Raw genomic sequence first — 13207 nt, forward strand, 5'->3', positions numbered from 1 at the left:
TCCCCTACAAATCAAGAAACAAAGAGAACCTAAAGGTTTTGTTTAGGTCATCATTCACATGATGACAAGACTCTCAATAGTCTACGAATGGATAATAATCTTAGGAATTATCTACTTTTGCAAAAGGCCTTATAGATATATAGTTTTATTGCAAAGACATTTCACTTTCCAAAGTGCCTTCGTATCTGTTACCTCCTTTGAACTTCCAGCCACGTAGGAGGAACATTCTTATCCTCATTTTACACAGCAGGAGAGGTAAAATGGTTGTAGGGCCTTCCTGAGTGACATCCATCTCCCAAAGGACCATCTATGGCCATTATGGTGTCACCTTGGTAGAAACTTGAGGATCTGAGTAGATTAGATGTCTGGGGAATGAGTGAAAACTATCTTGAGTCTTGATAAAATGCCAATAACATCTTAAAATCAATGATTATATAACATGGTCCTGTTTTTTTCATTGGGGAGAAGTGTGCAATTTAATGTTGTGAAAAGGGTACTAGGCTGAATCACAAGATCTGAGTTTTAATAGTAATTGTTATGTTATTAGCTAATAAAAACAGCTCCATTTAGTAAGCACTTACGGCATGCCATGTACTGCATTACTCCCCTTATAGCCTTGTTTTCTTCCATCTCCACCACAGCTGTGTGAGGTCAACACTATTTTTTGATAAGTGATTTAACTAAGGTTTAGAGAGAGTTTAATTTGGCCAAGGGTTTTCGTTCAGGTTCTATATCATTTATACTATTTATAACCTTTTTGGCCTCTCATTTCTTCATCTGTAAAAAAGACCACTTAGATGATTTGAGAAAAGGGTGAAGATGTAGCATCAACATAAGACAGTCTGTTACGCTATGTCAGGGGTCAGCAAACTTTTTCTGTAAAAGACCAGATAGGAAGAAGTTTAAGCTTGGTGGGCCACACGGTCTCTGTCACAACTACTCAACTCTGTCATTGTAGAGCAACAGCAGCCTTAGACAAGGATAAATGAATGTGACTGTGTTCCAATAAAACTTTATTAGGAACACTGAAATTTGAATTTCATATAATTTTCACATCATAAAATATTATTGTTCTTTTGACTTTCTCCAACTATTTAATAATATAAAAATCATCCTTAGCTTGCAAGCTATATAAAAACAGGCAGGGGCTGGATCTGGCATCCTGGCTGTAGTTTATGGAGCCTTGCTCTATGTGGAGATATCAGAGATATCTAAGTTTATGGAAGATTTCCTTATAAATAATTTCTACTGTAAAATAGGCATGATTGCTACATTATTTCTAAATGATCAGGAAGGAAATATTTCTCAAGTAGAATAAACTGTTTAATCTATTCTCACCAATGACCACTGACTCCACAGTGCCTTGTACTTTTGGTGTGTGCTGTATTAAAAGGAATTGCTGGAACACATAAGAGTCTATATATTCTAAGGCTAGATGAGCTGAGGATTCAGTAGAGGGCAAAGACTAAATTGATCCCAAAAGCAAGCTCCAGAAAAGAAACTAGGTAAAGCATTTTTGTCAGTTTAAGAACCAGTCGATTTTTAAAAATAAAAACATTGATCTGGGGTTTAGTACAAATTAATGAATAGTTTTTTGAGCATCTACGATTATGTGTCTAGGCCTTCTCAAGGTAGTCAGGCTCCTGGCAGCAGTGGACAAACAGGTTTGGAGGCAGCATCAGTAGGAGTGACCCCAAATGTGCTATCCTCTGTTTTGTCTCCACAAGCAGTCTTCTCAGTGATCTCCCAGTCATTAGCACCCCAAAGTGCAGTATCTGGAAACAAAAATGCATATATGACCTTCTTTGTCCATGCTCGGAGGCCCCTGTGCCCATGCATACATGGGATGGCACTCCTGGCTACAGTCCCTTCCCTTTACTGCCTCCTTTTGAACTCAGACATCCTGGTGCAAGAATTCCTTTCATCTCTTGATACCCTGACCAAAGGAATTGGTTTGTGGCCACCTTCTGTATGTGTAAATATCTTATACAGATGTTAGACTTAATACATTGTGCTGTTGAGGCTTGTCTTAATCTATCTGGGCTGCTATAACAAAACAACGTAAACTGGGTAACTTACAAAAACCAGAAATTCCTTTCTCACAGTATGGGGAAGTCTAAGATCAAGGCACAAGCAGATTTGGTGTCTGGTGAGGACTCACTTTCTGATTCACAGATGGAGCCTTTTCACATGGTAGAAGGGGCAAGGCAGCTCCCTGGGGCCTTTTTTATGAACTCACTAATCCCATTCATGAAGGCTCCACCCTCATGACATAATCACCTCCCAAAGGCGCCACTTCCTAATACCATCACATTGGGGGTTATGTTTCAACATGTGAATTTTAGGGAGACACAAACACTCAGACCATAGCAAGCCTTAAGGACAGATGCCATTCCTAGAGCTGGGGACCAAAGCGGGAGGCATCTCCCCAAGAGAGTGGTCATCTACAATGTCCCTCATCTGTGGAAGAGCCAGGCCTTCATAAGGAAATAGGATCTCTGAATTCTCACTTCACAGGAGACTTCCACCTGCTCCTGGATGCAGCCCTTAAGGGCCTGGCTTGACTTTGAAGAGTAAAGGTGCCAGGTGATTGCTCTTCTGTAATAAAGGTAAGAGACTAGAGACTAGGCAGGTAAGTCAAAAATATCCATTTTTTTTAAAGGCTCGGAGAGCGAGCCACATCTTGGAACCAGATGGTGGTGCTCTGTTATGTGTTTTCCTCATTGTCATATTACCCTGGACTTTTTAGTAAATTCTGTTTTAAATATTCCAGCCTTGCTGCAGGGTTGCTGTGGGTTTTAAAAGCCAGTGAAAGCTGGTGTTAAAAGAGGACTGGTGCCCCCATGAGGCCAGTTTAGTGATGGCAACAGAAACTGGTGAGATCCCCGAGCGGGAGAGGAGTTGGGAATACGCAGTCTGCGCAGACTCTCCCTCCTGTACTGGTCCTGCAAGACGAGGGGCTCTATGAAAGACCATCTTCCTCGTGGTCTTCTCCACAGTTTCTAGACCCCCTTGCAAATGAGCGTGCTGGCAGAGTAGACGTGAGATGATAGCACGTGGCTTAGGCATAGGCTGGAGTCTGTGTGAACTTAGGCAAGTTACTTCATCTCTCTGTGCTTCAGTTTTCTAATCTATAAAATATGTATAATAGTACTTCTCTGAGAAGACTGTTGTAATGACTAAATAATATACAAAAATGCTTAGCACAATGCTGGGCTCATAGTACGTGTTTAGTACAAGTACCCTATCATTATTATAATATCTTGCCAAACTTGTTTTTTTACCAGCCTGATAAATGGGAAAAAAAAAAAAATCTTCTTTCTTGAGTCTTCCGATTTCCTGGAAAATTAGTGCATTGTAGTAAAACTATAACTATCAGTCCCTGCAATCCTAGCACTAGGCTAGGCACAGTGGGAACTTCAAAAGAATTTTAGAACAAGTCCTTTTCCACTTGATGCTTATAAACAAGTTGGAAAGGCAGATGCATGGCGTTAAGTCTTGGTGCCACTGTTTAAAAGCCCTGATGACCTTGGGCAAATTTTTTTTAACCTCTATAGGCCTTAGTTTCCTCTTTTGAAAAATGGGGACTATAATAGTAACTAGCTCATGGGTTAAAATGAGAATGAAATGAGTTAATACGATGAAATAAAAGTGCTTACAACACTGCTGGCATATGGTAAATGCTAGCTATGAGTATATATCACCATGAAGCAGCGTATGCACGAGGAAGTGCGCACAGGAGTGTACTCAGGGATAGAGCAGAGGAACAGAGGTCCAAGCAGGAGAGGCCACTGTGGGCTGGAAATCTGGAGAGTCTTTGTGGAGGATAAGACTTAGCTGGGCTTGCAGGTTGGGTAGGACAGGGACAGACAAAGACAACTTCAGTAAGGAATAGCGTTACCAAACACACTAAGAAGGAAATTAGCAGGGGCATTTGTTACTACAGACCACCTTACTAATTCCAGCATTACCAGAACCCTCTTTGAGAACTGCCATGTGTAGTAAGCAGGTAAGTGCTTAATGAATATCTTCTGACTTATAAAAGAAACAGGGTAGTGTGGATTAATCCTCCTCAAGAAATTAGTTTATGTCAGCCTCTTGAATTCTGCAAAATTCTGGTCTAGATCATTGCAGCTAGGTTTATGCCATAGTTGGGGAAAAAGAAGTGGAAGAATGTGTAGCTGTAGGATCCTATTTTGACAGCAGGTGGCTCCCTTACATATATGTAAGAAAAGTGGCACTGTAGTCTTTATAGGAAATCATTTAAGTCGTTTGAGTAGTTGTCACATATTGTATATCCTTGAGGCTGAATTTAAAAGCAATTTTTCACGAATATTTTTGTATGAAAGATGACATTCATGCAATAGAAGGAGATTTCTTCCTTCTCAGGAGCCTTGATTACCTCTTGAGGATGACAATCTGATTATTGTTCTTTCTGGGAATGAAAGTCAGACCCTTGACAGTACACATCCCCTCTAATTCTCTCATAAAGATTACCACTCATCTTTGACAGTACCTCACTCATACATGGTGTAGACATCACAAATTTGGACTTCTAATTACTCCAAAATCAGGGTACAACTTTAGTAATAGCACAGATAATCCACCAGGAAAATTTTCATTTCACCACTCCTTAAAAAATTTTAGACTCCACTGACCTCAGCTTCGTCGTACTGGGTATCAGAACTAAGTAGCAGTACTAGTCTCTCTTTCCATCAAGTGGACCTCCCGAAATTCCATAGTTGGTAAACTCAGCTCCATCCTGGCTGGCTTGGTCCATTGTCCCATCCCATCTCTCTGTGAGCTTTGCTAGAGTCCTCCATTCTGTGGAACTGCTGGAGAAAGTCCACAAAGGGAGCAAATCTGGGCCACTGAAGATTTAAAATAATAGGATTATAGGACTAGGAGGTTACTTAGAGCTCCTCTGGTTCAAACTTATCCTTTTATGATTTTATAAGATGAAACCAGACGGGTTACCTGATCTATCAATTCCACTCCCTGAAACCACCCTGTGAATTGCCTATGTTATTCCCTTGGCCATGCTCAAGTGTTCTACACGGGAGAGGACGGGAACTTGTCTGGAAGCTGCATTCACACAGAACACCACTCTTTCTGCTTACAGCGTGTGTTTATGGGGAAGTAGGAGGCGTCTGAAGCACCACTCTGCTCTGGTCCTTGACCTCTGCACAACAGGATGACTGTAAAGTTTGTTTTGATGAGACAATGGAGAATACAGGCCTGAGGGCTGTTCAACCGGTTTCTCACCACTGCAGTACACCCTGTTCTCAACCTCTTGACATTTTTCATCATTCTTAACCTCCTAACTTTCCTTGAATCATAAAACTCTTTGAGAACTTGTTGAAACCATGACCCTCTCTGCAAAAAAAAAAAGAAGCCCTTATAAACAAAAATTGGAATAGTGTCAGGGCCACACAGCCTTCACTTTTGCACCTGTGGTTGAAAATTTCCACTTTCAAGAGAAAGATACTTTTCCTTAAACAAACAAAACCAAAAAAACATTAACTGCCCTACCTGCTGTATCATATTTTTTCTCTCTTTATGACATCTTTTTTCTTACAACAACTGCTAGCATTTCTTGAATGCTAACATTATTCTAGGTTATCTCTCAAGAATTTTCTGTACATTAAATTATTTAAACACTGCAAGAACCACATGGTTGGCGGGTATCATTGTACAGATGAGAAAAGTGAGGCTCATGGAGTTTTAAGTAACTTTCCCAAGATCACATAGGCAGTAAAGCTGTTTGTGTCCAACATGTAGGTGCTTAATCACTTCACGATATTTATATGTGTTTTTTCTAGCATATTTAACTTGTAGGGTTAGATTAGCATTTGTTATTTGAAAAAGTCTTATATTGATTTCTTAGGGCTGCTGTAGCAAATTAACAAAAACTAGGTGGTTTAAAACAACAGAAATATATTTTCTGGTAGCTCTGGAGGTCAGAAGTCTAAAATAAAAGCTGCAGCAAAGCCATGTTCCCACTTGAAGCTCTAAGGCAAAATCTGTTCCTTGCCTCTTCCAGCTTCTGGCAACCATTGGCATTCCTTGGCTGGTAGCCACGTCTCTCTCTCCCTCTCTCCCTCTCTCTCCACCTCATCTATCTTCTCATTTCCTTCTCTGTGTCTGCCTTATCTCCCTTTGCCTCTCCCTTATAAGGACATTGGTAAAGGCATTCAGGGACCACCCAGATAATCCAGGGTAATCTCATCTCAAAATCCTTAACTTGGTCACATCTGCAAAAATGCTTTGTCTTAATAGGTTCCAGAGATAAGGACTTGATATATTCAAGTGGCCATTATTCAAACTACTTCAAGTTTTTCTTTATAAAAAGGAGCCAGGATTGTATGATAATATATATTGACAGATTTTCACTGGGTGAATGACAATACCTCAAAAGTACTGAGAGTAGATTAATGTTAACTTTGAGAGAAATTTTCACAGCAGTGTTTCTAAACTGTGCCTACACACTAGAATCACCTGGGCATCTTGGAAAAATACCATTGTCTGGGACCTATGCCAGACAGATTGATTCAGAATCTCTGGGATAGGGCTTAAGCATCAGCATTTTTCCAGCGGTCCCCAAATTAACAAAAGATAGGTGATGCATATACAGAGAAACAACAAAGAATTATTGAGAAAAATTAAAGAACTAAGTAATGGAAAGAAATGCCATGTTCATGTGGTAGGAAATTGAATATAAAGATTTATTAGTACATTATTTATTAATACAATATGGCATTGATGTAAAGAATGAACTAAAAGAACAGAATAGAGCATTCAAATAGACCAACATACTACACATACTTGATTAATGATAAAGGAGATACTGTAATGTGATGGCAAAAGAATGCTCTTGAATAAATGGTGATGGACCAACTGTATATCCATATAGAAAAAATGAATATTGACTTCTACTTCACACCAAACACCAAAATAAACCCTAGTATCTTACAGATCTACATGTGAAAGGCAAAACCATAAAGCTTCTAGAAGGCAACTCAGAATATCTTTATGACCTTGGGGTAGGCAAAGTTTTCTTAAACAGGACACAAAATGTACTAACTATAAAGTAAAAGGTTGATAAATTAGATTTCATTAAATTTAAATCTAATTTAAATTTTAATTGAAATTCACTGTTAACCTGCTGCCAACTTGTAATGACTAAATTCTCAGTTCCTATTTCATTCTTGCTTTTCTAAATTCCCCACTCTATGCTGCCTTCTCTATTTCTTCCAGACTTCGTATGCATTAGAAGTTTCCTACTTTTGATCCAAACAAGTCTCTTCCCACAATTTATTCTTCATATCATTTTTGTCTCAGAAATTTCTTTGATGTTAAAAAGTTCCTAATATGTTCTACTTTCTGATTTTTGAGCCAAAGAACTTTATTTTTATCACCCTAAAAGCTTGTGATAAAGAAATTGTCATGTATCCATGCAATGAAATATTTATATGTCACTTAACAGAGATAACTTTCTGAGAAATGTACCATTAGGCAATTTCATTATTGTGTGAACATGATAGAGTGTAATTATACAAACACCTGGGCTATACGGTAGAGCCTGCTGCTCCTAGGCTACAAACCTGTAGAGCATGTTACTGTACTGAATACTGAGGCAATTGTAACACGGTGGTATTTGTGTATCTAAACGTGTCTGAACATAGAAAAGGAATTTTCAGCTTCATTATAATTTTATGGGACCACTGTCATGTATGCGGTCTATCACACATGTGGTCTGTTGTCTGTCATTTATGGAGACGTCATTATGCTGCACATGACTATACTAATCAGCAATAAATAGAAATTAACTATTCTACTGGTGTTCTAATTGATATATACAACATGGATGTATCTCAAAGTAATTATGCTTTTTGGAAGAAGCTAGACAAAAAAGAATACACATTTTGTGATTCCATTTATCTAAAATTCTAAAAAACAAACATTGAGACAGAAAGCAGATGAGAGTGGTTGCAGAAGATGGGGTTGTGAAGAAGGATGAAAGGGTGAGATAAAACTGGGACAGGAGAAACCATTTGGGGGTGCTGATGATATATTCATTATCTTGATTATGGTGATGGTTTCATGAGGGTATACATATGTCAATATTTATCAAATTGTACACTTTAAACATGTGCAGTTTATTGTATGTCAATTATATCTCAATAAAGTTGCTTCAAAAACATTTGATTTAATAAGAAGATAATGTATTACATTGAATGTTTTTTTTTTGAGACAATCTCGCTCTGTTACCTGGGCTAGAGTGCCGTGGTGTCAGCCTAGCTCACAGCAACCTCAAACTCCTGGGCTCAAGCAATCCTTCTGCCTCAGCCTCCCAAGTAGCTGGGACTACAGGCATGTGCCACCATGCCCGGCTAATTTTTTTCTATATATATTTTTAGCTGTCCAAATAATTTCTTTCTATTTTTAGTAGAGACGGGGTCTCGCTCTTGCTCAGGCTGGTCTCAAACTCCTGACCTCAAGCAATCCTCCCGCCTCGGCCTCCCACAGTGCTAGGATTACAGGCGTGAGCCACTGCACCCAGCCAATAAAATACATTTAGAAATAAATATCTAGTATAATGTTTTCATTTGGGTTTCAATCTCTGCTAATAAGTTCCTTTAAACACACTTGACTAAATTGTGATCAGATCATAAAATTTAGTCTGCTACACTTTTTACTGTTAAAAAATTATGTTTCAATAAACTATGCTCATATTTTTGATATTTCAAGTCATTTTTATTACTAAGTTGCCAACAGAGCTAACCCATTTTTTTAAATGCCTAACACATACATGTATCATTGTCCATCGGAATCAAAGATAGAATTTGTATATAATGTTGAAAAATGGGGAAGTGCTTGCTGGACATAGTTGTTTCTTCCATGTTAATTACTTTTGTGAAGTGTGTACCCCAAACCACCTGAACTAACCTGGAATGCTTGTTAAAATGAAAATTTCCACAAAGCTAATAGCAGGGAACTTCCTTAACCAGAAAAATGGCATTTATTTTCAGCAAACACCATACTTAAAAGGATAATGTATTTCTTTTAAGCTAATGGAGCTCACTCAGTGTTACCACTACTCCTCTTCAACATTGAACCAGATGTTCTAATCAGAGCAGAGAGAAAAGGCATGAAAAGTAAATGTAAGGACTGATACTATCTGATTTCGAGACTTACTACAAAGCCACAAGACAGTGTGGTATTGGCCAAAGAATAGATAGATTACTGGAACAGAATAAAGCAGTCCAGAAATAGACCCACACAGATATAATCAACTGCCTCTGACAAAGGAGCAAAGGCAATTCAAAGGAGAAAGGATAATCTTTTCAACAAATGGTGCTGGAACAGTGGACATCCAGAAACAAAAGAGGAAAAAATTTTAGACACAAATCCTATACCCATCACAAAAATCAACTCAAAATAATCATAGACCAAAATGTAAAATGCAAAATTATGAAAGCTTTAGGAGACAACATAAAAAAAAATCTAGATGACCTTGGGTTTGGCAATCACTTTTTAATAGAAAACCAAAAGCATGATCCATGAAAGAAAAAATTATGGGTGGTGGGTTTTTTTCCCCTCAAATTTTTATAAAGAGACTGTATTATTTTTATAATGGAAATTATCCCAATAAATGATTTTTAAACCTAGACATTTACTATTCGAATGACTAGCGAAATCTTTATGCTTTTAATATTGTAGGCGTGTATCTAATAATTGCTGAGGGCAGAATTCCTTCCGTGTACAGTCTCACCTCACTATACCTGTCAAACGATCTCAATTATCCACTCAAACTGTCATGCCTCTTGTGGATTAGTTTTAAATAGAACATAAATTTAGCATGAGACTGTGATTTAAGAGAGGATATACAATATTTTGATGATTTGTCTAAAAACATATTTCTTTTTCAAAGTTTTTACCTCTCAGTGAGGAATTTCAATTGGGTATTCTCTGTTTCTGAAGTCTGATAGAATCTTGACCTTAGAATTTATTGGTAATATTTATAGATTTATTGGCAATATTTATTCATTCACAAAAATAGTTATTAGCATATACTATATGTCAGGCATTAGTATAGGAGCTGGGGATAGAAAGATGAATAAGACTGGGTCCCTGCCCACACTGTAGCAAATAAGCACCAACAGGTGATGCGGATGTTAGGGGAACTATGGTAGAAGTCTCCTGAGAATGCAGTGGGCACCCAAATGAGAAAGTGACCAATTGTCAGAGGGTGGGAGCTTTTGTTGGGAAAGTCTTCACTAAACAGGATGACGTTTGAGCTGTGTTTTGAAGAGCACAGATGGCAAAGTAAATAATCCAATTAAAGGAAGTTCTGAAAGCACAGAACATTTAAAGGTGAGAGTCATTTGGAAGTTTGAGTTCAGGTGCAGCAGGGGTGAGGGAAGTGTCCAAGAGAACTTTGTACAACGATGAGGATGTTTTATATGTTCACTGTCCAATACAGTAGCCACCAGCCACATTTGGCTAGTGCAACTGAAGAATTGAGTTTTAAATTTCATTTAATTTTAATTAATTTTAATTAATTTTAAATTTCAAAATATTAAGGGGGTACAAATGTTTTAGATTACATGGATCACTTTATATTGCTTGAGTCCTGGCTAAAGGTGTGTCTGTCACCCAAATAGTGTTCATAGTACCTGTTAGGTAGGTTTTTGCTCCTCTTCTCTTCCCCCCTCCCCCCTGGTTGATTTCCACTGATTTTTACTTCCCTCTATGCTAATGGGTTAGTTCCAGTTTAATAATGAGTACATGTGGTGTTTGTTTTTCCACTCTTGAGACACTTCACCTAGGAGAATGGTCTCCAGTTCCATCCACATTGTTGCAAAAGGTATTAATTCATCTTTTTTATGGCTGACTGGCACTCAATGGTATACATATACTACATTTTATTAATCCACTCATGAATTGATGGGCACTTGGGTTGATTCCACATCTTTGCAATTGTAAATTGTGCTGCAATAAACATTTGAGTACAGGTGTCTTTTTAGTGAAAAGTCTTTTTTTCCTTTGGATAAATACTCAATAGTGAGATTCTGGATCAAATGGTAGGTCTACTTTTAGTTCTTTGAGGAATCTCCCCTTCTTCCAAAATTGTAATTTCCTTCTGAAATAATCCTAACCCTTCAGTAAAGACATCAATTTAAAGACATCTAAAAATTTCTCCCTCCCCCCTTTTTTTTGACCCATTCACTCCTGTACTTCCCTCTCTAACCCAAATAGTCTTCTGTGACTATAACATCCCAGTCTCTATTCTTAAGTGCTGGAAACTCAGCAAGATATGTCCCATGCCTTCAAGGAGCTATGGTCTAGTGGGGCAGACAGATGAGGAAATAGACTTCCATAGAGTAGTGAGAGCTTTGTCAGATGAAAGTTGTGGGGGAACAGGAGAATGGAGAGTTACTGCTTAATGAGTATGGAGTTTCCTTTGGAGGCAGTGAAAATGTTTTGGGAACTGTATAGAGATATAAGTTTAGGATCCTAAACCCAGTATTGCAGGTTAGAGAAAGTTTCATGGGGGACATGGCTTCTGAAGACACAGGAGAATTAATCAGGTGAAGAGGAAAAGGAACATTCAAATAGAGGAAATAACCTCTATGCAAAGGTCTGGAAGCCAGAGAACACTAGAAGTTAATCCAAAATGGTCAGAGAACGGAAAGAGTGTGGTCTGAGAAGAAAAGAAGGGGGTTGTGAGAGCTGAGGTTGAATGCATGAGCTGAGATCTGATCATGAAGGGCCTTGCATGCCAAGGAATTTTACCCCCAAAGCCATTGAGAAGCCTTCATAAGGTATTAAGCAGGGGAATGACATGATCAGATTTATATTTTTGAAAGATCATTTGGCATAGGAAAGAATCAGAGGAATATGAGACTGGAGGCAGGGAGCGCAACTAGTTTGCTGTCGCAGTAATCTAGGCAAGAAAAGATAGTTGCTTTAATGAATGCAGGAGAAGTGGGAAAGGAAAAAGTAAATTGGTTCAAGAGACATTAATGAACACTTGGGTCATGCGTTAAGGATTGGGGAGATGGGTGTGGGAGTGGGTGGGCAGAAGACAGGGAGAAATTCATCTTTAAGAAAAGCTACACAGTAACATTTCTCACATATACAAAATAGACCAGTAGGGCATATCAGAGTTCATTTTGGGGAAGAGCCAATATATTGCTAATAGTTGTCCCTCACTCTCTAAAGCTGAGAATCACTGCCAGGGATGCTGTAATAGCAAAGGTTTTTATGCTTTGGATCCAGTTTTCCTCATTAGGACCATGTGTATGTGTATGAAATTCTACCTGGTTTCTAATTCTAAGAAAGACCACTATTGCCCCCACTGTTTTAGAGGTTTGGATATGTTTACAATAGAATTCACTGATTCTTTTTTTTTTTATTTTGTGTTCTTATAATTTTGCAGAAAGGGAAAATAAATAAAATCCTTTTATACTATGACTTGTTTATTCTTGAGTTTTTGTGTTGATTCATTTCCTAGTATTCTGGGAATGCCCTAAGTAAATCCTATTCTGCACATTTGTTTGCAATGTGAGAAAAATCACTGTTTAGAAAAAACAATTTCATTGTTTAATGCTGTGCTTCTAAGGTCTGTTTAAGCCTGTTACACACTTCCAAGTCTGAAGGTGGGCCTCAGAAATATTATTAAAGGACAAAAACCTCATTATCCCAACTCCAGACACGAATGGGTCCTTACGTGTTTCTTGAATGAGTTTTATCTTGGAGCATCTTGTTACAGACTTCATTTGAACAAGACATGAAATAAAACTGCAATCCTTTTTACTTTTTTTAAAAAAAACTAGACATTTTTACACGAATTCCATTTGCACGCCTCAAGTTTTCCCATCCTCTGGAACCGGCGCCTCCCTCTCCCCTCCCTCTTTTTAAAACCGCCCTGTATGTTTCCACGTTAGACAAGCTAACATTCTCGTTTAAGAAATCTTGTGTTTTGACAATCTTAACCACCGAGGTGTAGTGAACGTGCTTTTCTCTGCCTAGGATTCGGGTCCTTCTATTTTTTCTTTGTTTTTAAAGGTCTTCCCGCACATCTTTTGTAGAAAGACTCCCAAGGTAGGACCCCGACCCGCCTCCCCCGCCGCGGCCCCGCCTCCCCCGCCGCGGCCCCGCCTCCCCCGCCGCGGCCCCGCCTCCCCCGCCGCGGCCCCGC

The sequence above is a fragment of the Eulemur rufifrons genome, chromosome 15 (genome assembly GCF_041146395.1).
Source record: "Eulemur rufifrons isolate Redbay chromosome 15, OSU_ERuf_1, whole genome shotgun sequence".
Classification (NCBI taxonomy): Eukaryota; Metazoa; Chordata; class Mammalia; order Primates; family Lemuridae; genus Eulemur; species Eulemur rufifrons.